This window comes from Daphnia pulicaria, unplaced genomic scaffold (assembly GCF_021234035.1).
Source record: "Daphnia pulicaria isolate SC F1-1A unplaced genomic scaffold, SC_F0-13Bv2 h1tg000163l, whole genome shotgun sequence".
NCBI classification, from domain to species: Eukaryota; Metazoa; Arthropoda; class Branchiopoda; order Diplostraca; family Daphniidae; genus Daphnia; species Daphnia pulicaria.
Genome location: NW_025804850.1, coordinates 1 through 26,002, shown reverse-complemented (window position 1 = coordinate 26,002; position 26,002 = coordinate 1). Strand labels below are relative to the sequence as shown.

At 42.7% G+C, this 26,002-nt stretch overlaps 22 non-coding genes across 22 annotated transcripts; 9 read left to right on the top strand and 13 right to left on the bottom strand.

Moving 5' to 3' along the window:
* Window positions 1-41: 41 nt before the first annotated feature.
* LOC124319421 lies at window positions 42-232 on the bottom strand. The gene has a single exon (XR_006913113.1). It is a non-coding gene; the product is annotated as a U2 spliceosomal RNA (small nuclear RNA).
* Window positions 233-742: 510 nt separating this feature from the next.
* Window positions 743-964, bottom strand: LOC124319431. The gene has a single exon (XR_006913124.1). It is a non-coding gene; the product is annotated as a small nucleolar RNA U3 (small nucleolar RNA).
* Window positions 965-1,718: 754 nt separating this feature from the next.
* On the bottom strand, window positions 1,719-1,837 carry LOC124319415. The gene has a single exon (XR_006913108.1). It is a non-coding gene; the product is annotated as a 5S ribosomal RNA (ribosomal RNA).
* A 1,559-nt stretch (window positions 1,838-3,396) lies between these two features.
* Window positions 3,397-3,618, bottom strand: LOC124319430. The gene has a single exon (XR_006913123.1). It is a non-coding gene; the product is annotated as a small nucleolar RNA U3 (small nucleolar RNA).
* A 754-nt stretch (window positions 3,619-4,372) lies between these two features.
* LOC124319414 lies at window positions 4,373-4,491 on the bottom strand. The gene has a single exon (XR_006913107.1). It is a non-coding gene; the product is annotated as a 5S ribosomal RNA (ribosomal RNA).
* Window positions 4,492-6,050: 1,559 nt separating this feature from the next.
* Window positions 6,051-6,272, bottom strand: LOC124319429. The gene has a single exon (XR_006913121.1). It is a non-coding gene; the product is annotated as a small nucleolar RNA U3 (small nucleolar RNA).
* Window positions 6,273-7,026: 754 nt separating this feature from the next.
* LOC124319413 lies at window positions 7,027-7,145 on the bottom strand. Its single transcript, XR_006913106.1, has one exon. It is a non-coding gene; the product is annotated as a 5S ribosomal RNA (ribosomal RNA).
* Window positions 7,146-8,217: 1,072 nt separating this feature from the next.
* Window positions 8,218-8,439, bottom strand: LOC124319428. Its single transcript, XR_006913120.1, has one exon. It is a non-coding gene; the product is annotated as a small nucleolar RNA U3 (small nucleolar RNA).
* A 754-nt stretch (window positions 8,440-9,193) lies between these two features.
* On the bottom strand, window positions 9,194-9,312 carry LOC124319412. The gene has a single exon (XR_006913104.1). It is a non-coding gene; the product is annotated as a 5S ribosomal RNA (ribosomal RNA).
* A 2,311-nt stretch (window positions 9,313-11,623) lies between these two features.
* LOC124319427 lies at window positions 11,624-11,845 on the bottom strand. The gene has a single exon (XR_006913119.1). It is a non-coding gene; the product is annotated as a small nucleolar RNA U3 (small nucleolar RNA).
* A 754-nt stretch (window positions 11,846-12,599) lies between these two features.
* LOC124319411 lies at window positions 12,600-12,718 on the bottom strand. Its single transcript, XR_006913103.1, has one exon. It is a non-coding gene; the product is annotated as a 5S ribosomal RNA (ribosomal RNA).
* Window positions 12,719-13,790: 1,072 nt separating this feature from the next.
* On the bottom strand, window positions 13,791-14,012 carry LOC124319426. The gene has a single exon (XR_006913118.1). It is a non-coding gene; the product is annotated as a small nucleolar RNA U3 (small nucleolar RNA).
* A 754-nt stretch (window positions 14,013-14,766) lies between these two features.
* LOC124319439 lies at window positions 14,767-14,885 on the bottom strand. The gene has a single exon (XR_006913133.1). It is a non-coding gene; the product is annotated as a 5S ribosomal RNA (ribosomal RNA).
* A 2,254-nt stretch (window positions 14,886-17,139) lies between these two features.
* Window positions 17,140-17,258, top strand: LOC124319438. Its single transcript, XR_006913132.1, has one exon. It is a non-coding gene; the product is annotated as a 5S ribosomal RNA (ribosomal RNA).
* A 754-nt stretch (window positions 17,259-18,012) lies between these two features.
* LOC124319425 lies at window positions 18,013-18,234 on the top strand. Its single transcript, XR_006913117.1, has one exon. It is a non-coding gene; the product is annotated as a small nucleolar RNA U3 (small nucleolar RNA).
* A 1,560-nt stretch (window positions 18,235-19,794) lies between these two features.
* On the top strand, window positions 19,795-19,913 carry LOC124319434. Its single transcript, XR_006913127.1, has one exon. It is a non-coding gene; the product is annotated as a 5S ribosomal RNA (ribosomal RNA).
* A 754-nt stretch (window positions 19,914-20,667) lies between these two features.
* LOC124319423 lies at window positions 20,668-20,889 on the top strand. The gene has a single exon (XR_006913115.1). It is a non-coding gene; the product is annotated as a small nucleolar RNA U3 (small nucleolar RNA).
* Window positions 20,890-21,400: 511 nt separating this feature from the next.
* LOC124319420 lies at window positions 21,401-21,591 on the top strand. The gene has a single exon (XR_006913112.1). It is a non-coding gene; the product is annotated as a U2 spliceosomal RNA (small nuclear RNA).
* Window positions 21,592-22,100: 509 nt separating this feature from the next.
* On the top strand, window positions 22,101-22,264 carry LOC124319417. Its single transcript, XR_006913110.1, has one exon. It is a non-coding gene; the product is annotated as a U1 spliceosomal RNA (small nuclear RNA).
* A 686-nt stretch (window positions 22,265-22,950) lies between these two features.
* Window positions 22,951-23,092, top strand: LOC124319433. The gene has a single exon (XR_006913126.1). It is a non-coding gene; the product is annotated as a U4 spliceosomal RNA (small nuclear RNA).
* A 574-nt stretch (window positions 23,093-23,666) lies between these two features.
* On the top strand, window positions 23,667-23,789 carry LOC124319436. Its single transcript, XR_006913130.1, has one exon. It is a non-coding gene; the product is annotated as a U5 spliceosomal RNA (small nuclear RNA).
* Window positions 23,790-23,992: 203 nt separating this feature from the next.
* On the top strand, window positions 23,993-24,111 carry LOC124319410. Its single transcript, XR_006913102.1, has one exon. It is a non-coding gene; the product is annotated as a 5S ribosomal RNA (ribosomal RNA).
* The last annotated feature ends 1,891 nt before the right edge of the window (window positions 24,112-26,002 follow it).

The following is a 26,002-nucleotide window of genomic DNA, read 5'->3' as shown; positions in this document are numbered from 1 at the left end:
GCTAAGACAATTTCTGTTTTATTCAATATGTTCTCCCTCATAGAGGGTGAGCCGATCCCGGAGGTACTGCAATACCGGGTCAACCCGTGGCGGGAGCAGTGCAAGCACTGTATTCCCACCGTATGCCAAAAATCAGTTTAATATTCTGGGGTCCATTTGAACCCGTATCAGATATTAAGCTGATAAGAACAGATACTACACTTTGATCTTAGCCAAAAGGCCGAGAAGCGATAATGTTACAAGGATTACTGCCCAAAATAACCACTGAGGTTCAACACATTTCCGGTGGTGTACGAAGAATACTCATATCACTCAAAACATTCAAGAAATGCTATAAAATATTGAGTTGTTCATTTTTCCAGACGCGACCACTTGATGCTTATAAAGTTCATTTTCATTTGTTTTATTATGCTCATACTGTATTAAGGGAGATACAATTTACGCTGAAGGCGTTGCAAATTTTACTCTCGTTATCACACTAGGTCCTTTTTTTTCAGAATATGGCTTTGCCACGCCACCTGACGACAAAAGCTCTGAACGATAATTAATCATGATTAAATAACAATAACTAAAAGAATGCAATACGATCATAAAGTCATGACACATCCTCAAATTGACCAACCTCACTTTCACAATTTATTTTGCCATACAAGCAGATGATTTAAGGACACGAATACCTGGAATTATTATTAAGATGTATCTCTTTAGATTTTCAAGAATTTAAATTTGTTTTATCATCTCAACCACTCTGAACACGCTAGTTTCCTTCCGCTATTTCACATGGATTTAACGGAAACGGTCCTCAATGACTGTGTTTGATGCTGTCGAGACAGCTACACTCACAGCCTGTTTCACGCTCAGAAACCAGCGTCTTAACTCGTCATCGTGGGTTGAAAGGAGACAAGTTTCTGGTGGGAAACAAGTCAAGATATACTACAGAAATGATCCTGTGAAGTATGATCTTAAATGCAATGTTATTTTGCAGAACTCTAAATAAGGTTTGTACGATCAATGAGCTTTGGCGTAAATTACAGTGCATAGATCGATATTTCGGAATATTAAATTGAGATTTGCAATACTTGACGCACACAGTACATACATTGTCAGGTCTTGCATTTTGTTCATTTATTGAAACACCGAGAAGCTCTTTAATAGTTATAGAACAAGTGACGAGACCAATTTTGGACACAATAAAGAATCCGCGTGCTCATCAAATCAATTTATTACAGTAATGTATTATCGATTGAGAGCCCATTTATCAGCTGGGTGTTTGGCGTGCACCTATAATCCTGCTTCGGGGAGGCTTGGTAGAGTGGATGGCTTGAGTTTAGGAGCCCTGTTTCGTGATACCGCATGTTGATCAGGTGCCCGCACTAAGCTTGACATCAGCATGGATCTGCTAGAGGAATCTAGTAGGTGCAGGTTAGCTAAGGAGGAGCGTAGTGGGTCAGGAGGGAAACCTAGCAGCCAAAAGTTCCCGTGTTCGGCAGTAGTGGGATCGTGCCAGTGAGTGGGCGTCATGCAACAGCCTCAACAAAATAGCCAAACCTCTATCTTTTTTTTTGTCGTTAAAACTACCGAGATCAAACAAACATGCGTTCTACAATATATGGTATCATTAATCAAAGTCCCAGCAATACCCTTTTCAACTAATACCTAAAGAATACATTATATTCCATGTCTCATCTAACTTGGGGAGCAAAAATAAAATTACACCATGCCAACAGCATCCCGTATTCCCAAGCGGTCACCCATCCAAGTACTAACGGGACCCGACATAGCTTAACTTCCGGGAGCTGACGAGACCGGGTGAGTTCTATGTGGTGTGGCCGTTGACATGAATTCAGTCGCCATTACCCGACCATATTCGCCTCTAAATCTAGTTCTAATGCTTGCTTACTTTCTGTTCGAAATACACACCAACCTTAGCCAAACAAACGAGGACATATAAGTACATTTGTCAATGGACAACCGAATATAAAATTTGATAATATTTCCAAACGCCACTATTTTTGGCTAACTGTCATTTTTAATTTTCTCGTTCCGGGGATGTCCGATCAATGAGCCAACAATCCAAGTGTCATAAGGCTAACGATTGCTTCCCTTACTTAGCTTGCGTTGCATAAGGATCTCAGAGTCAGAGAGATTAGATAGAGCTGCCCGAAGAAACCACCAACGTACAAGCCTCTCGGCTGTGCCGTGCGCTTCGCGCTTTACTTAGCTTGCGTTGCATAAGGATCTCAGAGCCAGAGAGATTAGATAGAGCTGCCCGAAGAAACCACCAACGTACAAGCCTCTCGGCTGTGCCGTGCGCTTCGCGCACGGCGTTTCAAATATCTTTCAGCAACAAAGAGGTTGGAGGACGTCTAGTAGCCTCTCGGCTGTACTTTCTGTTCGAAATACACACCAACCTTAGCCAAACAAACGAGGACATATAAGTACATTTGTCAATGGACAACCGAATATAAAATTTGATAATATTTCCAAACGCCACTATTTTTGGCTAACTGTCATTTTTAATTTTCTCGTTCCGGGGATGTCCGATCAATGAGCCAACAATCCAAGTGTCATAAGGCTAACGATTGCTTCCCTTACTTAGCTTGCGTTGCATAAGGATCTCAGAGTCAGAGAGATTAGATAGAGCTGCCCGAAGAAACCACCAACGTACAAGCCTCTCGGCTGTGCCGTGCGCTTCGCGCTTTACTTAGCTTGCGTTGCATAAGGATCTCAGAGCCAGAGAGATTAGATAGAGCTGCCCGAAGAAACCACCAACGTACAAGCCTCTCGGCGTACAGCCGAGAGGCTACTAGACGTCCTCCAACCTCTTTGTTGCTGAAAGATATTTGAAACGCCGTGCGCGAAGCGCACGGCACAGCCGAGAGGCTTGTACGTTGGTGGTTTCTTCGGGCAGCTCTATCTAATCTCTCTGGCTCTGAGATCCTTATGCAACGCAAGCTAAGTAAAGCGCGAAGCGCACGGCACAGCCGAGAGGCTTGTACGTTGGTGGTTTCTTCGGGCAGCTCTATCTAATCTCTCTGACTCTGAGATCCTTATGCAACGCAAGCTAAGTAAGGGAAGCAATCGTTAGCCTTATGACACTTGGATTGTTGGCTCATTGATCGGACATCCCCGGAACGAGAAAATTAAAAATGACAGTTAGCCACAAAAGACAGTGACGACAAAAGCTCTGAACGATAATTAATCATGATTAAATAACAATAACTAAAAGAATGCAATACGATCATAAAGTCATGACACATCCTCAAATTGACCAACCTCACTTTCACAATTTATTTTGCCATACAAGCAGATGATTTAAGGACACGAATACCTGGAATTATTATTAAGATGTATCTCTTTAGATTTTCAAGAATTTAAATTTGTTTTATCATCTCAACCACTCTGAACACGCTAGTTTCCTTCCGCTATTTCACATGGATTTAACGGAAACGGTCCTCAATGACTGTGTTTGATGCTGTCGAGACAGCTACACTCACAGCCTGTTTCACGCTCAGAAACCAGCGTCTTAACTCGTCATCGTGGGTTGAAAGGAGACAAGTTTCTGGTGGGAAACAAGTCAAGATATACTACAGAAATGATCCTGTGAAGTATGATCTTAAATGCAATGTTATTTTGCAGAACTCTAAATAAGGTTTGTACGATCAATGAGCTTTGGCGTAAATTACAGTGCATAGATCGATATTTCGGAATATTAAATTGAGATTTGCAATACTTGACGCACACAGTACATACATTGTCAGGTCTTGCATTTTGTTCATTTATTGAAACACCGAGAAGCTCTTTAATAGTTATAGAACAAGTGACGAGACCAATTTTGGACACAATAAAGAATCCGCGTGCTCATCAAATCAATTTATTACAGTAATGTATTATCGATTGAGAGCCCATTTATCAGCTGGGTGTTTGGCGTGCACCTATAATCCTGCTTCGGGGAGGCTTGGTAGAGTGGATGGCTTGAGTTTAGGAGCCCTGTTTCGTGATACCGCATGTTGATCAGGTGCCCGCACTAAGCTTGACATCAGCATGGATCTGCTAGAGGAATCTAGTAGGTGCAGGTTAGCTAAGGAGGAGCGTAGTGGGTCAGGAGGGAAACCTAGCAGCCAAAAGTTCCCGTGTTCGGCAGTAGTGGGATCGTGCCAGTGAGTGGGCGTCATGCAACAGCCTCAACAAAATAGCCAAACCTCTATCTTTTTTTTTGTCGTTAAAACTACCGAGATCAAACAAACATGCGTTCTACAATATATGGTATCATTAATCAAAGTCCCAGCAATACCCTTTTCAACTAATACCTAAAGAATACATTATATTCCATGTCTCATCTAACTTGGGGAGCAAAAATAAAATTACACCATGCCAACAGCATCCCGTATTCCCAAGCGGTCACCCATCCAAGTACTAACGGGACCCGACATAGCTTAACTTCCGGGAGCTGACGAGACCGGGTGAGTTCTATGTGGTGTGGCCGTTGACATCAATTCAGTCGCCATTACCCGACCATATTCGCCTCTAAATCTAGTTCTAATGCTTGCTTACTTTCTGTTCGAAATACACACCAACCTTAGCCAAACAAACGAGGACATATAAGTACATTTGTCAATGGACAACCGAATATAAAATTTGATAATATTTCCAAACGCCACTATTTTTGGCTAACTGTCATTTTTAATTTTCTCGTTCCGGGGATGTCCGATCAATGAGCCAACAATCCAAGTGTCATAAGGCTAACGATTGCTTCCCTTACTTAGCTTGCGTTGCATAAGGATCTCAGAGTCAGAGAGATTAGATAGAGCTGCCCGAAGAAACCACCAACGTACAAGCCTCTCGGCTGTGCCGTGCGCTTCGCGCTTTACTTAGCTTGCGTTGCATAAGGATCTCAGAGCCAGAGAGATTAGATAGAGCTGCCCGAAGAAACCACCAACGTACAAGCCTCTCGGCTGTGCCGTGCGCTTCGCGCACGGCGTTTCAAATATCTTTCAGCAACAAAGAGGTTGGAGGACGTCTAGTAGCCTCTCGGCTGTACTTTCTGTTCGAAATACACACCAACCTTAGCCAAACAAACGAGGACATATAAGTACATTTGTCAATGGACAACCGAATATAAAATTTGATAATATTTCCAAACGCCACTATTTTTGGCTAACTGTCATTTTTAATTTTCTCGTTCCGGGGATGTCCGATCAATGAGCCAACAATCCAAGTGTCATAAGGCTAACGATTGCTTCCCTTACTTAGCTTGCGTTGCATAAGGATCTCAGAGTCAGAGAGATTAGATAGAGCTGCCCGAAGAAACCACCAACGTACAAGCCTCTCGGCTGTGCCGTGCGCTTCGCGCTTTACTTAGCTTGCGTTGCATAAGGATCTCAGAGCCAGAGAGATTAGATAGAGCTGCCCGAAGAAACCACCAACGTACAAGCCTCTCGGCGTACAGCCGAGAGGCTACTAGACGTCCTCCAACCTCTTTGTTGCTGAAAGATATTTGAAACGCCGTGCGCGAAGCGCACGGCACAGCCGAGAGGCTTGTACGTTGGTGGTTTCTTCGGGCAGCTCTATCTAATCTCTCTGGCTCTGAGATCCTTATGCAACGCAAGCTAAGTAAAGCGCGAAGCGCACGGCACAGCCGAGAGGCTTGTACGTTGGTGGTTTCTTCGGGCAGCTCTATCTAATCTCTCTGACTCTGAGATCCTTATGCAACGCAAGCTAAGTAAGGGAAGCAATCGTTAGCCTTATGACACTTGGATTGTTGGCTCATTGATCGGACATCCCCGGAACGAGAAAATTAAAAATGACAGTTAGCCACAAAAGACAGTGACGACAAAAGCTCTGAACGATAATTAATCATGATTAAATAACAATAACTAAAAGAATGCAATACGATCATAAAGTCATGACACATCCTCAAATTGACCAACCTCACTTTCACAATTTATTTTGCCATACAAGCAGATGATTTAAGGACACGAATACCTGGAATTATTATTAAGATGTATCTCTTTAGATTTTCAAGAATTTAAATTTGTTTTATCATCTCAACCACTCTGAACACGCTAGTTTCCTTCCGCTATTTCACATGGATTTAACGGAAACGGTCCTCAATGACTGTGTTTGATGCTGTCGAGACAGCTACACTCACAGCCTGTTTCACGCTCAGAAACCAGCGTCTTAACTCGTCATCGTGGGTTGAAAGGAGACAAGTTTCTGGTGGGAAACAAGTCAAGATATACTACAGAAATGATCCTGTGAAGTATGATCTTAAATGCAATGTTATTTTGCAGAACTCTAAATAAGGTTTGTACGATCAATGAGCTTTGGCGTAAATTACAGTGCATAGATCGATATTTCGGAATATTAAATTGAGATTTGCAATACTTGACGCACACAGTACATACATTGTCAGGTCTTGCATTTTGTTCATTTATTGAAACACCGAGAAGCTCTTTAATAGTTATAGAACAAGTGACGAGACCAATTTTGGACACAATAAAGAATCCGCGTGCTCATCAAATCAATTTATTACAGTAATGTATTATCGATTGAGAGCCCATTTATCAGCTGGGTGTTTGGCGTGCACCTATAATCCTGCTTCGGGGAGGCTTGGTAGAGTGGATGGCTTGAGTTTAGGAGCCCTGTTTCGTGATACCGCATGTTGATCAGGTGCCCGCACTAAGCTTGACATCAGCATGGATCTGCTAGAGGAATCTAGTAGGTGCAGGTTAGCTAAGGAGGAGCGTAGTGGGTCAGGAGGGAAACCTAGCAGCCAAAAGTTCCCGTGTTCGGCAGTAGTGGGATCGTGCCAGTGAGTGGGCGTCATGCAACAGCCTCAACAAAATAGCCAAACCTCTATCTTTTTTTTTGTCGTTAAAACTACCGAGATCAAACAAACATGCGTTCTACAATATATGGTATCATTAATCAAAGTCCCAGCAATACCCTTTTCAACTAATACCTAAAGAATACATTATATTCCATGTCTCATCTAACTTGGGGAGCAAAAATAAAATTACACCATGCCAACAGCATCCCGTATTCCCAAGCGGTCACCCATCCAAGTACTAACGGGACCCGACATAGCTTAACTTCCGGGAGCTGACGAGACCGGGTGAGTTCTATGTGGTGTGGCCGTTGACATCAATTCAGTCGCCATTACCCGACCATATTCGCCTCTAAATCTAGTTCTAATGCTTGCTTACTTTCTGTTCGAAATACACACCAACCTTAGCCAAACAAACGAGGACATATAAGTACATTTGTCAATGGACAACCGAATATAAAATTTGATAATATTTCCAAACGCCACTATTTTTGGCTAACTGTCATTTTTAATTTTCTCGTTCCGGGGATGTCCGATCAATGAGCCAACAATCCAAGTGTCATAAGGCTAACGATTGCTTCCCTTACTTAGCTTGCGTTGCATAAGGATCTCAGAGTCAGAGAGATTAGATAGAGCTGCCCGAAGAAACCACCAACGTACAAGCCTCTCGGCTGTGCCGTGCGCTTCGCGCTTTACTTAGCTTGCGTTGCATAAGGATCTCAGAGCCAGAGAGATTAGATAGAGCTGCCCGAAGAAACCACCAACGTACAAGCCTCTCGGCGTACAGCCGAGAGGCTACTAGACGTCCTCCAACCTCTTTGTTGCTGAAAGATATTTGAAACGCCGTGCGCGAAGCGCACGGCACAGCCGAGAGGCTTGTACGTTGGTGGTTTCTTCGGGCAGCTCTATCTAATCTCTCTGGCTCTGAGATCCTTATGCAACGCAAGCTAAGTAAAGCGCGAAGCGCACGGCACAGCCGAGAGGCTTGTACGTTGGTGGTTTCTTCGGGCAGCTCTATCTAATCTCTCTGACTCTGAGATCCTTATGCAACGCAAGCTAAGTAAGGGAAGCAATCGTTAGCCTTATGACACTTGGATTGTTGGCTCATTGATCGGACATCCCCGGAACGAGAAAATTAAAAATGACAGTTAGCCACAAAAGACAGTGACGACAAAAGCTCTGAACGATAATTAATCATGATTAAATAACAATAACTAAAAGAATGCAATACGATCATAAAGTCATGACACATCCTCAAATTGACCAACCTCACTTTCACAATTTATTTTGCCATACAAGCAGATGATTTAAGGACACGAATACCTGGAATTATTATTAAGATGTATCTCTTTAGATTTTCAAGAATTTAAATTTGTTTTATCATCTCAACCACTCTGAACACGCTAGTTTCCTTCCGCTATTTCACATGGATTTAACGGAAACGGTCCTCAATGACTGTGTTTGATGCTGTCGAGACAGCTACACTCACAGCCTGTTTCACGCTCAGAAACCAGCGTCTTAACTCGTCATCGTGGGTTGAAAGGAGACAAGTTTCTGGTGGGAAACAAGTCAAGATATACTACAGAAATGATCCTGTGAAGTATGATCTTAAATGCAATGTTATTTTGCAGAACTCTAAATAAGGTTTGTACGATCAATGAGCTTTGGCGTAAATTACAGTGCATAGATCGATATTTCGGAATATTAAATTGAGATTTGCAATACTTGACGCACACAGTACATACATTGTCAGGTCTTGCATTTTGTTCATTTATTGAAACACCGAGAAGCTCTTTAATAGTTATAGAACAAGTGACGAGACCAATTTTGGACACAATAAAGAATCCGCGTGCTCATCAAATCAATTTATTACAGTAATGTATTATCGATTGAGAGCCCATTTATCAGCTGGGTGTTTGGCGTGCACCTATAATCCTGCTTCGGGGAGGCTTGGTAGAGTGGATGGCTTGAGTTTAGGAGCCCTGTTTCGTGATACCGCATGTTGATCAGGTGCCCGCACTAAGCTTGACATCAGCATGGATCTGCTAGAGGAATCTAGTAGGTGCAGGTTAGCTAAGGAGGAGCGTAGTGGGTCAGGAGGGAAACCTAGCAGCCAAAAGTTCCCGTGTTCGGCAGTAGTGGGATCGTGCCAGTGAGTGGGCGTCATGCAACAGCCTCAACAAAATAGCCAAACCTCTATCTTTTTTTTTGTCGTTAAAACTACCGAGATCAAACAAACATGCGTTCTACAATATATGGTATCATTAATCAAAGTCCCAGCAATACCCTTTTCAACTAATACCTAAAGAATACATTATATTCCATGTCTCATCTAACTTGGGGAGCAAAAATAAAATTACACCATGCCAACAGCATCCCGTATTCCCAAGCGGTCACCCATCCAAGTACTAACGGGACCCGACATAGCTTAACTTCCGGGAGCTGACGAGACCGGGTGAGTTCTATGTGGTGTGGCCGTTGACATGAATTCAGTCGCCATTACCCGACCATATTCGCCTCTAAATCTAGTTCTAATGCTTGCTTACTTTCTGTTCGAAATACACACCAACCTTAGCCAAACAAACGAGGACATATAAGTACATTTGTCAATGGACAACCGAATATAAAATTTGATAATATTTCCAAACGCCACTATTTTTGGCTAACTGTCATTTTTAATTTTCTCGTTCCGGGGATGTCCGATCAATGAGCCAACAATCCAAGTGTCATAAGGCTAACGATTGCTTCCCTTACTTAGCTTGCGTTGCATAAGGATCTCAGAGTCAGAGAGATTAGATAGAGCTGCCCGAAGAAACCACCAACGTACAAGCCTCTCGGCTGTGCCGTGCGCTTCGCGCTTTACTTAGCTTGCGTTGCATAAGGATCTCAGAGCCAGAGAGATTAGATAGAGCTGCCCGAAGAAACCACCAACGTACAAGCCTCTCGGCTGTGCCGTGCGCTTCGCGCACGGCGTTTCAAATATCTTTCAGCAACAAAGAGGTTGGAGGACGTCTAGTAGCCTCTCGGCTGTACTTTCTGTTCGAAATACACACCAACCTTAGCCAAACAAACGAGGACATATAAGTACATTTGTCAATGGACAACCGAATATAAAATTTGATAATATTTCCAAACGCCACTATTTTTGGCTAACTGTCATTTTTAATTTTCTCGTTCCGGGGATGTCCGATCAATGAGCCAACAATCCAAGTGTCATAAGGCTAACGATTGCTTCCCTTACTTAGCTTGCGTTGCATAAGGATCTCAGAGTCAGAGAGATTAGATAGAGCTGCCCGAAGAAACCACCAACGTACAAGCCTCTCGGCTGTGCCGTGCGCTTCGCGCTTTACTTAGCTTGCGTTGCATAAGGATCTCAGAGCCAGAGAGATTAGATAGAGCTGCCCGAAGAAACCACCAACGTACAAGCCTCTCGGCTGTACGTTAAAACGAGGACATATAAGTACATTTGTCAATGGACAACCGAATATAAAATTTGATAATATTTCCAAACGCCACTATTTTTGGCTAACTGTCATTTTTAATTTTCTCGTTCCGGGGATGTCCGATCAATGAGCCAACAATCCAAGTGTCATAAGGCTAACGATTGCTTCCCTTACTTAGCTTGCGTTGCATAAGGATCTCAGAGTCAGAGAGATTAGATAGAGCTGCCCGAAGAAACCACCAACGTACAAGCCTCTCGGCTGTGTCGTGCGCTTCGCGCTTTACTTAGCTTGCGTTGCATAAGGATCTCAGAGCCAGAGAGATTAGATAGAGCTGCCCGAAGAAACCACCAACGTACAAGCCTCTCGGCTGTACGTTAAAACGAGGACATATAAGTACATTTGTCAATGGACAACCGAATATAAAATTTGATAATATTTCCAAACGCCACTATTTTTGGCTAACTGTCATTTTTAATTTTCTCGTTCCGGGGATGTCCGATCAATGAGCCAACAATCCAAGTGTCATAAGGCTAACGATTGCTTCCCTTACTTAGCTTGCGTTGCATAAGGATCTCAGAGTCAGAGAGATTAGATAGAGCTGCCCGAAGAAACCACCAACGTACAAGCCTCTCGGCTGTGCCGTGCGCTTCGCGCTTTACTTAGCTTGCGTTGCATAAGGATCTCAGAGCCAGAGAGATTAGATAGAGCTGCCCGAAGAAACCACCAACGTACAAGCCTCTCGGCGTACAGCCGAGAGGCTACTAGACGTCCTCCAACCTCTTTGTTGCTGAAAGATATTTGAAACGCCGTGCGCGAAGCGCACGGCACAGCCGAGAGGCTTGTACGTTGGTGGTTTCTTCGGGCAGCTCTATCTAATCTCTCTGGCTCTGAGATCCTTATGCAACGCAAGCTAAGTAAAGCGCGAAGCGCACGGCACAGCCGAGAGGCTTGTACGTTGGTGGTTTCTTCGGGCAGCTCTATCTAATCTCTCTGACTCTGAGATCCTTATGCAACGCAAGCTAAGTAAGGGAAGCAATCGTTAGCCTTATGACACTTGGATTGTTGGCTCATTGATCGGACATCCCCGGAACGAGAAAATTAAAAATGACAGTTAGCCACAAAAGACAGTGACGACAAAAGCTCTGAACGATAATTAATCATGATTAAATAACAATAACTAAAAGAATGCAATACGATCATAAAGTCATGACACATCCTCAAATTGACCAACCTCACTTTCACAATTTATTTTGCCATACAAGCAGATGATTTAAGGACACGAATACCTGGAATTATTATTAAGATGTATCTCTTTAGATTTTCAAGAATTTAAATTTGTTTTATCATCTCAACCACTCTGAACACGCTAGTTTCCTTCCGCTATTTCACATGGATTTAACGGAAACGGTCCTCAATGACTGTGTTTGATGCTGTCGAGACAGCTACACTCACAGCCTGTTTCACGCTCAGAAACCAGCGTCTTAACTCGTCATCGTGGGTTGAAAGGAGACAAGTTTCTGGTGGGAAACAAGTCAAGATATACTACAGAAATGATCCTGTGAAGTATGATCTTAAATGCAATGTTATTTTGCAGAACTCTAAATAAGGTTTGTACGATCAATGAGCTTTGGCGTAAATTACAGTGCATAGATCGATATTTCGGAATATTAAATTGAGATTTGCAATACTTGACGCACACAGTACATACATTGTCAGGTCTTGCATTTTGTTCATTTATTGAAACACCGAGAAGCTCTTTAATAGTTATAGAACAAGTGACGAGACCAATTTTGGACACAATAAAGAATCCGCGTGCTCATCAAATCAATTTATTACAGTAATGTATTATCGATTGAGAGCCCATTTATCAGCTGGGTGTTTGGCGTGCACCTATAATCCTGCTTCGGGGAGGCTTGGTAGAGTGGATGGCTTGAGTTTAGGAGCCCTGTTTCGTGATACCGCATGTTGATCAGGTGCCCGCACTAAGCTTGACATCAGCATGGATCTGCTAGAGGAATCTAGTAGGTGCAGGTTAGCTAAGGAGGAGCGTAGTGGGTCAGGAGGGAAACCTAGCAGCCAAAAGTTCCCGTGTTCGGCAGTAGTGGGATCGTGCCAGTGAGTGGGCGTCATGCAACAGCCTCAACAAAATAGCCAAACCTCTATCTTTTTTTTTGTCGTTAAAACTACCGAGATCAAACAAACATGCGTTCTACAATATATGGTATCATTAATCAAAGTCCCAGCAATACCCTTTTCAACTAATACCTAAAGAATACATTATATTCCATGTCTCATCTAACTTGGGGAGCAAAAATAAAATTACACCATGCCAACAGCATCCCGTATTCCCAAGCGGTCACCCATCCAAGTACTAACGGGACCCGACATAGCTTAACTTCCGGGAGCTGACGAGACCGGGTGAGTTCTATGTGGTGTGGCCGTTGACATCAATTCAGTCGCCATTACCCGACCATATTCGCCTCTAAATCTAGTTCTAATGCTTGCTTACTTTCTGTTCGAAATACACACCAACCTTAGCCAAACAAACGAGGACATATAAGTACATTTGTCAATGGACAACCGAATATAAAATTTGATAATATTTCCAAACGCCACTATTTTTGGCTAACTGTCATTTTTAATTTTCTCGTTCCGGGGATGTCCGATCAATGAGCCAACAATCCAAGTGTCATAAGGCTAACGATTGCTTCCCTTACTTAGCTTGCGTTGCATAAGGATCTCAGAGTCAGAGAGATTAGATAGAGCTGCCCGAAGAAACCACCAACGTACAAGCCTCTCGGCTGTGCCGTGCGCTTCGCGCTTTACTTAGCTTGCGTTGCATAAGGATCTCAGAGCCAGAGAGATTAGATAGAGCTGCCCGAAGAAACCACCAACGTACAAGCCTCTCGGCGTACAGCCGAGAGGCTACTAGACGTCCTCCAACCTCTTTGTTGCTGAAAGATATTTGAAACGCCGTGCGCGAAGCGCACGGCACAGCCGAGAGGCTTGTACGTTGGTGGTTTCTTCGGGCAGCTCTATCTAATCTCTCTGGCTCTGAGATCCTTATGCAACGCAAGCTAAGTAAAGCGCGAAGCGCACGGCACAGCCGAGAGGCTTGTACGTTGGTGGTTTCTTCGGGCAGCTCTATCTAATCTCTCTGACTCTGAGATCCTTATGCAACGCAAGCTAAGTAAGGGAAGCAATCGTTAGCCTTATGACACTTGGATTGTTGGCTCATTGATCGGACATCCCCGGAACGAGAAAATTAAAAATGACAGTTAGCCACAAAAGACAGTGACGACAAAAGCTCTGAACGATAATTAATCATGATTAAATAACAATAACTAAAAGAATGCAATACGATCATAAAGTCATGACACATCCTCAAATTGACCAACCTCACTTTCACAATTTATTTTGCCATACAAGCAGATGATTTAAGGACACGAATACCTGGAATTATTATTAAGATGTATCTCTTTAGATTTTCAAGAATTTAAATTTGTTTTATCATCTCAACCACTCTGAACACGCTAGTTTCCTTCCGCTATTTCACATGGATTTAACGGAAACGGTCCTCAATGACTGTGTTTGATGCTGTCGAGACAGCTACACTCACAGCCTGTTTCACGCTCAGAAACCAGCGTCTTAACTCGTCATCGTGGGTTGAAAGGAGACAAGTTTCTGGTGGGAAACAAGTCAAGATATACTACAGAAATGATCCTGTGAAGTATGATCTTAAATGCAATGTTATTTTGCAGAACTCTAAATAAGGTTTGTACGATCAATGAGCTTTGGCGTAAATTACAGTGCATAGATCGATATTTCGGAATATTAAATTGAGATTTGCAATACTTGACGCACACAGTACATACATTGTCAGGTCTTGCATTTTGTTCATTTATTGAAACACCGAGAAGCTCTTTAATAGTTATAGAACAAGTGACGAGACCAATTTTGGACACAATAAAGAATCCGCGTGCTCATCAAATCAATTTATTACAGTAATGTATTATCGATTGAGAGCCCATTTATCAGCTGGGTGTTTGGCGTGCACCTATAATCCTGCTTCGGGGAGGCTTGGTAGAGTGGATGGCTTGAGTTTAGGAGCCCTGTTTCGTGATACCGCATGTTGATCAGGTGCCCGCACTAAGCTTGACATCAGCATGGATCTGCTAGAGGAATCTAGTAGGTGCAGGTTAGCTAAGGAGGAGCGTAGTGGGTCAGGAGGGAAACCTAGCAGCCAAAAGTTCCCGTGTTCGGCAGTAGTGGGATCGTGCCAGTGAGTGGGCGTCATGCAACAGCCTCAACAAAATAGCCAAACCTCTATCTTTTTTTTTGTCGTTAAAACTACCGAGATCAAACAAACATGCGTTCTACAATATATGGTATCATTAATCAAAGTCCCAGCAATACCCTTTTCAACTAATACCTAAAGAATACATTATATTCCATGTCTCATCTAACTTGGGGAGCAAAAATAAAATTACACCATGCCAACAGCATCCCGTATTCCCAAGCGGTCACCCATCCAAGTACTAACGGGACCCGACATAGCTTAACTTCCGGGAGCTGACGAGACCGGGTGAGTTCTATGTGGTGTGGCCGTTGACATCAATTCAGTCGCCATTACCCGACCATATTCGCCTCTAAATCTAGTTCTAATGCTTGCTTACTTTCTGTTCGAAATACACACCAACCTTAGCCAAACAAACGAGGACATATAAGTACATTTGTCAATGGACAACCGAATATAAAATTTGATAATATTTCCAAACGCCACTATTTTTGGCTAACTGTCATTTTTAATTTTCTCGTTCCGGGGATGTCCGATCAATGAGCCAACAATCCAAGTGTCATAAGGCTAACGATTGCTTCCCTTACTTAGCTTGCGTTGCATAAGGATCTCAGAGTCAGAGAGATTAGATAGAGCTGCCCGAAGAAACCACCAACGTACAAGCCTCTCGGCTGTGCCGTGCGCTTCGCGCTTTACTTAGCTTGCGTTGCATAAGGATCTCAGAGCCAGAGAGATTAGATAGAGCTGCCCGAAGAAACCACCAACGTACAAGCCTCTCGGCTGTGCCGTGCGCTTCGCGCACGGCGTTTCAAATATCTTTCAGCAACAAAGAGGTTGGAGGACGTCTAGTAGCCTCTCGGCTGTACTTTCTGTTCGAAATACACACCAACCTTAGCCAAACAAACGAGGACATATAAGTACATTTGTCAATGGACAACCGAATATAAAATTTGATAATATTTCCAAACGCCACTATTTTTGGCTAACTGTCATTTTTAATTTTCTCGTTCCGGGGATGTCCGATCAATGAGCCAACAATCCAAGTGTCATAAGGCTAACGATTGCTTCCCTTACTTAGCTTGCGTTGCATAAGGATCTCAGAGTCAGAGAGATTAGATAGAGCTGCCCGAAGAAACCACCAACGTACAAGCCTCTCGGCTGTGCCGTGCGCTTCGCGCTTTACTTAGCTTGCGTTGCATAAGGATCTCAGAGCCAGAGAGATTAGATAGAGCTGCCCGAAGAAACCACCAACGTACAAGCCTCTCGGCTGTACGTTAAAACGAGGACATATAAGTACATTTGTCAATGGACAACCGAATATAAAATTTGATAATATTTCCAAACGCCACTATTTTTGGCTAACTGTCATTTTTAATTTTCTCGTTCCGGGGATGTCCGATCAATGAGCCAACAATCCAAGTGTCATAAGGCTAACGATTGCTTCCCTTACTTAGCTTGCGTTGCATAAGGATCTCAGAGTCAGAGAGATTAGATAGAGCTGCCCGAAGAAACCACCAACGTACAAGCCTCTCGGCTGTGTCGTGCGCTTCGCGCTTTACTTAGCTTGCGTTGCATAAGGATCTCAGAGCCAGAGAGATTAGATAGAGCTGCCCGAAGAAACCACCAACGTACAAGCCTCTCGGCTGTACGTTAAAACGAGGACATATAAGTACATTTGTCAATGGACAACCGAATATAAAATTTGATAATATTTCCAAACGCCACTATTTTTGGCTAACTGTCATTTTTAATTTTCTCGTTCCGGGGATGTCCGATCAATGAGCCAACAATCCAAGTGTCATAAGGCTAACGATTGCTTCCCTTACTTAGCTTGCGTTGCATAAGGATCTCAGAGTCAGAGAGATTAGATAGAGCTGCCCGAAGAAACCACCAACGTACAAGCCTCTCGGCTGTGCCGTGCGCTTCGCGCTTTACTTAGCTTGCGTTGCATAAGGATCTCAGAGCCAGAGAGATTAGATAGAGCTGCCCGAAGAAACCACCAACGTACAAGCCTCTCGGCTGTGCCGTGCGCTTCGCGCACGGCGTTTCAAATATCTTTCAGCAACAAAGAGGTTGGAGGACGTCTAGTAGCCTCTCGGCTGTACGCCGAGAGGCTTGTACGTTGGTGGTTTCTTCGGGCAGCTCTATCTAATCTCTCTGGCTCTGAGATCCTTATGCAACGCAAGCTAAGTAAAGCGCGAAGCGCACGGCACAGCCGAGAGGCTTGTACGTTGGTGGTTTCTTCGGGCAGCTCTATCTAATCTCTCTGACTCTGAGATCCTTATGCAACGCAAGCTAAGTAAGGGAAGCAATCGTTAGCCTTATGACACTTGGATTGTTGGCTCATTGATCGGACATCCCCGGAACGAGAAAATTAAAAATGACAGTTAGCCAAAAATAGTGGCGTTTGGAAATATTATCAAATTTTATATTCGGTTGTCCATTGACAAATGTACTTATATGTCCTCGTTTGTTTGGCTAAGGTTGGTGTGTATTTCGAACAGAAAGTAAGCAAGCATTAGAACTAGATTTAGAGGCGAATATGGTCGGGTAATGGCGACTGAATTGATGTCAACGGCCACACCACATAGAACTCACCCGGTCTCGTCAGCTCCCGGAAGTTAAGCTATGTCGGGTCCCGTTAGTACTTGGATGGGTGACCGCTTGGGAATACGGGATGCTGTTGGCATGGTGTAATTTTATTTTTGCTCCCCAAGTTAGATGAGACATGGAATATAATGTATTCTTTAGGTATTAGTTGAAAAGGGTATTGCTGGGACTTTGATTAATGATACCATATATTGTAGAACGCATGTTTGTTTGATCTCGGTAGTTTTAACGACAAAAAAAAAGATAGAGGTTTGGCTATTTTGTTGAGGCTGTTGCATGACGCCCACTCACTGGCACGATCCCACTACTGCCGAACACGGGAACTTTTGGCTGCTAGGTTTCCCTCCTGACCCACTACGCTCCTCCTTAGCTAACCTGCACCTACTAGATTCCTCTAGCAGATCCATGCTGATGTCAAGCTTAGTGCGGGCACCTGATCAACATGCGGTATCACGAAACAGGGCTCCTAAACTCAAGCCATCCACTCTACCAAGCCTCCCCGAAGCAGGATTATAGGTGCACGCCAAACACCCAGCTGATAAATGGGCTCTCAATCGATAATACATTACTGTAATAAATTGATTTGATGAGCACGCGGATTCTTTATTGTGTCCAAAATTGGTCTCGTCACTTGTTCTATAACTATTAAAGAGCTTCTCGGTGTTTCAATAAATGAACAAAATGCAAGACCTGACAATGTATGTACTGTGTGCGTCAAGTATTGCAAATCTCAATTTAATATTCCGAAATATCGATCTATGCACTGTAATTTACGCCAAAGCTCATTGATCGTACAAACCTTATTTAGAGTTCTGCAAAATAACATTGCATTTAAGATCATACTTCACAGGATCATTTCTGTAGTATATCTTGACTTGTTTCCCACCAGAAACTTGTCTCCTTTCAACCCACGATGACGAGTTAAGACGCTGGTTTCTGAGCGTGAAACAGGCTGTGAGTGTAGCTGTCTCGACAGCATCAAACACAGTCATTGAGGACCGTTTCCGTTAAATCCATGTGAAATAGCGGAAGGAAACTAGCGTGTTCAGAGTGGTTGAGATGATAAAACAAATTTAAATTCTTGAAAATCTAAAGAGATACATCTTAATAATAATTCCAGGTATTCGTGTCCTTAAATCATCTGCTTGTATGGCAAAATAAATTGTGAAAGTGAGGTTGGTCAATTTGAGGATGTGTCATGACTTTATGATCGTATTGCATTCTTTTAGTTATTGTTATTTAATCATGATTAATTATCGTTCAGCAGCTTTTGTCGTCACTGTCTTTTGTGGCTAACTGTCATTTTTAATTTTCTCGTTCCGGGGATGTCCGATCAATGAGCCAACAATCCAAGTGTCATAAGGCTAACGATTGCTTCCCTTACTTAGCTTGCGTTGCATAAGGATCTCAGAGTCAGAGAGATTAGATAGAGCTGCCCGAAGAAACCACCAACGTACAAGCCTCTCGGCTGTGCCGTGCGCTTCGCGCTTTACTTAGCTTGCGTTGCATAAGGATCTCAGAGCCAGAGAGATTAGATAGAGCTGCCCGAAGAAACCACCAACGTACAAGCCTCTCGGCTGTGCCGTGCGCTTCGCGCACGGCGTTTCAAATATCTTTCAGCAACAAAGAGGTTGGAGGACGTCTAGTAGCCTCTCGGCTGTACGCCGAGAGGCTTGTACGTTGGTGGTTTCTTCGGGCAGCTCTATCTAATCTCTCTGGCTCTGAGATCCTTATGCAACGCAAGCTAAGTAAAGCGCGAAGCGCACGGCACAGCCGAGAGGCTTGTACGTTGGTGGTTTCTTCGGGCAGCTCTATCTAATCTCTCTGACTCTGAGATCCTTATGCAACGCAAGCTAAGTAAGGGAAGCAATCGTTAGCCTTATGACACTTGGATTGTTGGCTCATTGATCGGACATCCCCGGAACGAGAAAATTAAAAATGACAGTTAGCCAAAAATAGTGGCGTTTGGAAATATTATCAAATTTTATATTCGGTTGTCCATTGACAAATGTACTTATATGTCCTCGTTTGTTTGGCTAAGGTTGGTGTGTATTTCGAACAGAAAGTACAGCCGAGAGGCTACTAGACGTCCTCCAACCTCTTTGTTGCTGAAAGATATTTGAAACGCCGTGCGCGAAGCGCACGGCACAGCCGAGAGGCTTGTACGTTGGTGGTTTCTTCGGGCAGCTCTATCTAATCTCTCTGGCTCTGAGATCCTTATGCAACGCAAGCTAAGTAAAGCGCGAAGCGCACGGCACAGCCGAGAGGCTTGTACGTTGGTGGTTTCTTCGGGCAGCTCTATCTAATCTCTCTGACTCTGAGATCCTTATGCAACGCAAGCTAAGTAAGGGAAGCAATCGTTAGCCTTATGACACTTGGATTGTTGGCTCATTGATCGGACATCCCCGGAACGAGAAAATTAAAAATGACAGTTAGCCAAAAATAGTGGCGTTTGGAAATATTATCAAATTTTATATTCGGTTGTCCATTGACAAATGTACTTATATGTCCTCGTTTGTTTGGCTAAGGTTGGTGTGTATTTCGAACAGAAAGTAAGCAAGCATTAGAACTAGATTTAGAGGCGAATATGGTCGGGTAATGGCGACTGAATTGATGTCAACGGCCACACCACATAGAACTCACCCGGTCTCGTCAGCTCCCGGAAGTTAAGCTATGTCGGGTCCCGTTAGTACTTGGATGGGTGACCGCTTGGGAATACGGGATGCTGTTGGCATGGTGTAATTTTATTTTTGCTCCCCAAGTTAGATGAGACATGGAATATAATGTATTCTTTAGGTATTAGTTGAAAAGGGTATTGCTGGGACTTTGATTAATGATACCATATATTGTAGAACGCATGTTTGTTTGATCTCGGTAGTTTTAACGACAAAAAAAAAGATAGAGGTTTGGCTATTTTGTTGAGGCTGTTGCATGACGCCCACTCACTGGCACGATCCCACTACTGCCGAACACGGGAACTTTTGGCTGCTAGGTTTCCCTCCTGACCCACTACGCTCCTCCTTAGCTAACCTGCACCTACTAGATTCCTCTAGCAGATCCATGCTGATGTCAAGCTTAGTGCGGGCACCTGATCAACATGCGGTATCACGAAACAGGGCTCCTAAACTCAAGCCATCCACTCTACCAAGCCTCCCCGAAGCAGGATTATAGGTGCACGCCAAACACCCAGCTGATAAATGGGCTCTCAATCGATAATACATTACTGTAATAAATTGATTTGATGAGCACGCGGATTCTTTATTGTGTCCAAAATTGGTCTCGTCACTTGTTCTATAACTATTAAAGAGCTTCTCGGTGTTTCAATAAATGAACAAAATGCAAGACCTGACAATGTATGTACTGTGTGCGTCAAGTATTGCAAATCTCAATTTAATATTCCGAAATATCGATCTATGCACTGTAATTTACGCCAAAGCTCATTGATCGTACAAACCTTATTTAGAGTTCTGCAAAATAACATTGCATTTAAGATCATACTTCACAGGATCATTTCTGTAGTATATCTTGACTTGTTTCCCACCAGAAACTTGTCTCCTTTCAACCCACGATGACGAGTTAAGACGCTGGTTTCTGAGCGTGAAACAGGCTGTGAGTGTAGCTGTCTCGACAGCATCAAACACAGTCATTGAGGACCGTTTCCGTTAAATCCATGTGAAATAGCGGAAGGAAACTAGCGTGTTCAGAGTGGTTGAGATGATAAAACAAATTTAAATTCTTGAAAATCTAAAGAGATACATCTTAATAATAATTCCAGGTATTCGTGTCCTTAAATCATCTGCTTGTATGGCAAAATAAATTGTGAAAGTGAGGTTGGTCAATTTGAGGATGTGTCATGACTTTATGATCGTATTGCATTCTTTTAGTTATTGTTATTTAATCATGATTAATTATCGTTCAGAGCTTTTGTCGTCAGGTGGCGTGGCAAAGCCATATTCTGAAAAAAAAAGGACCTAGTGTGATAACGAGAGTAAAATTTGCAACGCCTTCAGCGTAAATTGTATCTCCCTTAATACAGTATGAGCATAATAAAACAAATGAAAATGAACTTTATAAGCATCAAGTGGTCGCGTCTGGAAAAATGAACAACTCAATATTTTATAGCATTTCTTGAATGTTTTGAGTGATATGAGTATTCTTCGTACACCACCGGAAATGTGTTGAACCTCAGTGGTTATTTTGGGCAGTAATCCTTGTAACATTATCGCTTCTCGGCCTTTTGGCTAAGATCAAAGTGTAGTATCTGTTCTTATCAGCTTAATATCTGATACGGGTTCAAATGGACCCCAGAATATTAAACTGATTTTTGGCATACGGTGGGAATACAGTGCTTGCACTGCTCCCGCCACGGGTTGACCCGGTATTGCAGTACCTCCGGGATCGGCTCACCCTCTATGAGGGAGAACATATTGAATAAAACAGAAATTGTCTTAGCACCGTATAATAAAAGACCATGTATAATTGCAAAACTGTCATGTAGACATGTTTGTAATTTTTTCTAATTGTATTTTTTTCGTAATATCAAGAAAAGCATAAAAAAATACGTACTTGATTGTGTTAACTAATTAGTACTGTTCATCTTTCGATGTGATGTTTTTTTTTAAAATATGAAGATGCGTGTATTTTCATATGAAAAGTCGATTTTCTTATTTTCTTATTTGCCAATTGGACGACCAAATGAAAAAAAACAAGCAATTTGTTTCTTGAAAAGTATTTGCAAAGATCAAGACCATGAAATAAATACTGAGCTTTATTTACTATATTTTGCTCGAGTTCGTAATTCAAGTCGATGAAAGAAAGTGGGTGGTATTCTCTAAACGTCAGTCAAATACTTGAACACTCTTTGTCAATATTGTTCTGCTGTATACAAAGTATTAAACAAAGTGAAAAAGCATCCACAATCATACTTACCTGGCTCAGAGGCAACCATGATCACCAAGGTGGTTCCTCCAGGGCGAGGCCTTTCCATTGCACTAAGGATGGGCTGACCCTTGCGATTAATCCAAATGTGATTAACTCGGGAGTACAATTTTTGGTAGTGGGGGACTGCGTTCGCGCCGTTCCCTGAACACACTATAAATGTAAGAAAAATTCTTGTCATCTGCCGGAAGTTGAACTAAATCTGGTCCCGTTAGTAAACGGTAGGGTTGACCGCTTGGGAATACGCGAAGCATCAGATTTTCTTTCTGGGAAGAAACAACAAAGTAATGAAATTCATGTTTAGCTACTTTAATATAAATCATCATGGCCAATGGATTGGCCGTGATCGTCTAGTGGTTAGGACCCTACGTTGTGGTACCTACTAGATATGAATCCGTAGTAACCCAGGTTCGAATCCTGGTCACGGCACTGAAAACTGATTTTTCACGTCAACACGCAGATTAACTATAAATTTTGTTTGGTTGGAAAGTAATGCTCGCTCACTTCAATAGTTCATAATGTGAAAAACAATTTGGAATGAAAACCTGAAATTCCCCCTCCCTTTTTTTGTGTGTGCAGGAAGTTGTTGAAATGTATGGAAGAAAAATACACATTTACAGAATTTCAAGTATTTGACCCGATATTAAGACAAAAATTATTTCATGTATGTAATGAACTGTCCCCTGTTGGTATTAGTCCAATGGGAGATGGAAATTAAAATTTGCCTAGGGTAATCTAAATGAATATTTCTGAACGAAATTGTTGGTCCAACACGTCCAAGCAGAACGAATTCAGCAAATGCTTAAGTAGACTTGCTTTTCTGATTATAATTTAGCTTTGCGCAGTGGCAATATCATAACCAATGAGGGTCTCCCGAGGTGTGATTATTGCTAGTTGAAAACTTTAACCAATACCCCGCCACGATGAAGTGAAATAATCTTTGTCGTCGGCAATTTTTGATAGCTCCATCAGGAGCATTTCAGCGTACAAGAAAAAAAAAATTACAGTCAGTTAGAAAAATTGGAGTGTTGCATAGTGTGTTTATAACATTAAACGGTGAAAGTGAAATCGTATAAGTGATTTTTGTTTCCATTTAGTTGGTATTGCACGTCAGACAAGGCTGATTAATTCGTTCGCTGAAGGCCATTAATATCAGTCAGTTGGAACATTGTGAACACGGGGAAAATATTTGAAAAGGTGATTCCAAATGACAAGGTGAAAAGATTCCACCATGTTTAAAGGGGAAGTTCAATAAATTGTTAACCGCTGTAGGGTGAATGTCGGGGTAAACATCTGATCCCACCACCTACGTGTTGGGCTTGTACCATAAAGATCGTTCATTTTTTTCAAAAATAACACTGCGCACAACTGTTTCGTTCAAAAACATGTTAACGAGCTTTATACATGATATTTACTTTAAAATAACTGTACCCATTGATAAAGAATTGCACAAGGATTTTGATATGTAAACGCATGTTTCGAAAAAAAACCTTACAAGCGCACTTCAAAATTTTGAAATGAATATAAATACAAGGCATACCACTGTTATTTACTCTGGTTTCTAATCAATACCCGGATAAATCTTTCGCCTTTTACTAAAGATTTCCGTGGTTAGGAGCATTGATGAGTCTATATGACTTATTTTTTTAACGCCCGGTCTTCTGATTGGGCACTTTGAATAAATGAAAAATTAAAAACGTCTGTATGCGGAAACAAAGATATTCTACTACTACATACTGACAACATTTGTAAAATGACAAACTGATAGTTTTTCGGTGGTTTTGGTAAGATTAGTGTGTATTTCAAAAAGATAAATCTCAAGCACAAGTAATAGATTAGAGGCGAATATGGTCGGGTAATTGCGTCTAGTTTAATGTCAACGGCCATACCACATAGAACTCACCCGGTCTCGTCAGCTCCCGGAAGTTAAGCTATGTCGGGTCCCGTTAGTACTTGGATGGGTGACCGCTTGGGAATACGGGATGCTGTTGGCATGGAATTATTTTATTTTTGTGAATCCAATTGAATTGAAGTGCTTCCCAAGATGGGTGATACTACATGGACTACAATGTATTATTTTGGCATTAGTTGAAAATGGAAGGAACGTATTTTTTACTGGATATTGCCTACTAGACGTCCTCCAACCTCTTTGTTGCTGAAAGATATTTGAAACGCCGTGCGCGAAGCGCACGGCACAGCCGAGAGGCTACTAGACGTCCTCCAACCTCTTTGTTGCTGAAAGATATTTGAAACGCCGTGCGCGAAGCGCACGGCACAGCCGAGAGGCTTGTACGTTGGTGGTTTCTTCGGGCAGCTCTATCTAATCTCTCTGGCTCTGAGATCCTTATGCAACGCAAGCTAAGTAAAGCGCGAAGCGCACGGCACAGCCGAGAGGCTTGTACGTTGGTGGTTTCTTCGGGCAGCTCTATCTAATCTCTCTGACTCTGAGATCCTTATGCAACGCAAGCTAAGTAAGGGAAGCAATCGTTAGCCTTATGACACTTGGATTGTTGGCTCATTGATCGGACATCCCCGGAACGAGAAAATTAAAAATGACAGTTAGCCAAAAATAGTGGCGTTTGGAAATATTATCAAATTTTATATTCGGTTGTCCATTGACAAATGTACTTATATGTCCTCGTTTGTTTGGCTAAGGTTGGTGTGTATTTCGAACAGAAAGTACAGCCGAGAGGCTACTAGACGTCCTCCAACCTCTTTGTTGCTGAAAGATATTTGAAACGCCGTGCGCGAAGCGCACGGCACAGCCGAGAGGCTTGTACGTTGGTGGTTTCTTCGGGCAGCTCTATCTAATCTCTCTGGCTCTGAGATCCTTATGCAACGCAAGCTAAGTAAAGCGCGAAGCGCACGGCACAGCCGAGAGGCTTGTACGTTGGTGGTTTCTTCGGGCAGCTCTATCTAATCTCTCTGACTCTGAGATCCTTATGCAACGCAAGCTAAGTAAGGGAAGCAATCGTTAGCCTTATGACACTTGGATTGTTGGCTCATTGATCGGACATCCCCGGAACGAGAAAATTAAAAATGACAGTTAGCCAAAAATAGTGGCGTTTGGAAATATTATCAAATTTTATATTCGGTTGTCCATTGACAAATGTACTTATATGTCCTCGTTTGTTTGGCTAAGGTTGGTGTGTATTTCGAACAGAAAGTACAGCCGAGAGGCTACTAGACGTCCTCCAACCTCTTTGTTGCTGAAAGATATTTGAAACGCCGTGCGCGAAGCGCACGGCACAGCCGAGAGGCTTGTACGTTGGTGGTTTCTTCGGGCAGCTCTATCTAATCTCTCTGGCTCTGAGATCCTTATGCAACGCAAGCTAAGTAAAGCGCGAAGCGCACGGCACAGCCGAGAGGCTTGTACGTTGGTGGTTCTCTTCGGGCAGCTCTATCTAATCTCTCTGACTCTGAGATCCTTATGCAACGCAAGCTAAGTAAGGGAAGCAATCGTTAGCCTTATGACACTTGGATTGTTGGCTCATTGATCGGACATCCCCGGAACGAGAAAATTAAAAATGACAGTTAGCCAAAAATAGTGGCGTTTGGAAATATTATCAAATTTTATATTCGGTTGTCCATTGACAAATGTACTTATATGTCCTCGTTTTAACGTACAGCCGAGAGGCTTGTACGTTGGTGGTTTCTTCGGGCAGCTCTATCTAATCTCTCTGGCTCTGAGATCCTTATGCAACGCAAGCTAAGTAAAGCGCGAAGCGCACGACACAGCCGAGAGGCTTGTACGTTGGTGGTTTCTTCGGGCAGCTCTATCTAATCTCTCTGACTCTGAGATCCTTATGCAACGCAAGCTAAGTAAGGGAAGCAATCGTTAGCCTTATGACACTTGGATTGTTGGCTCATTGATCGGACATCCCC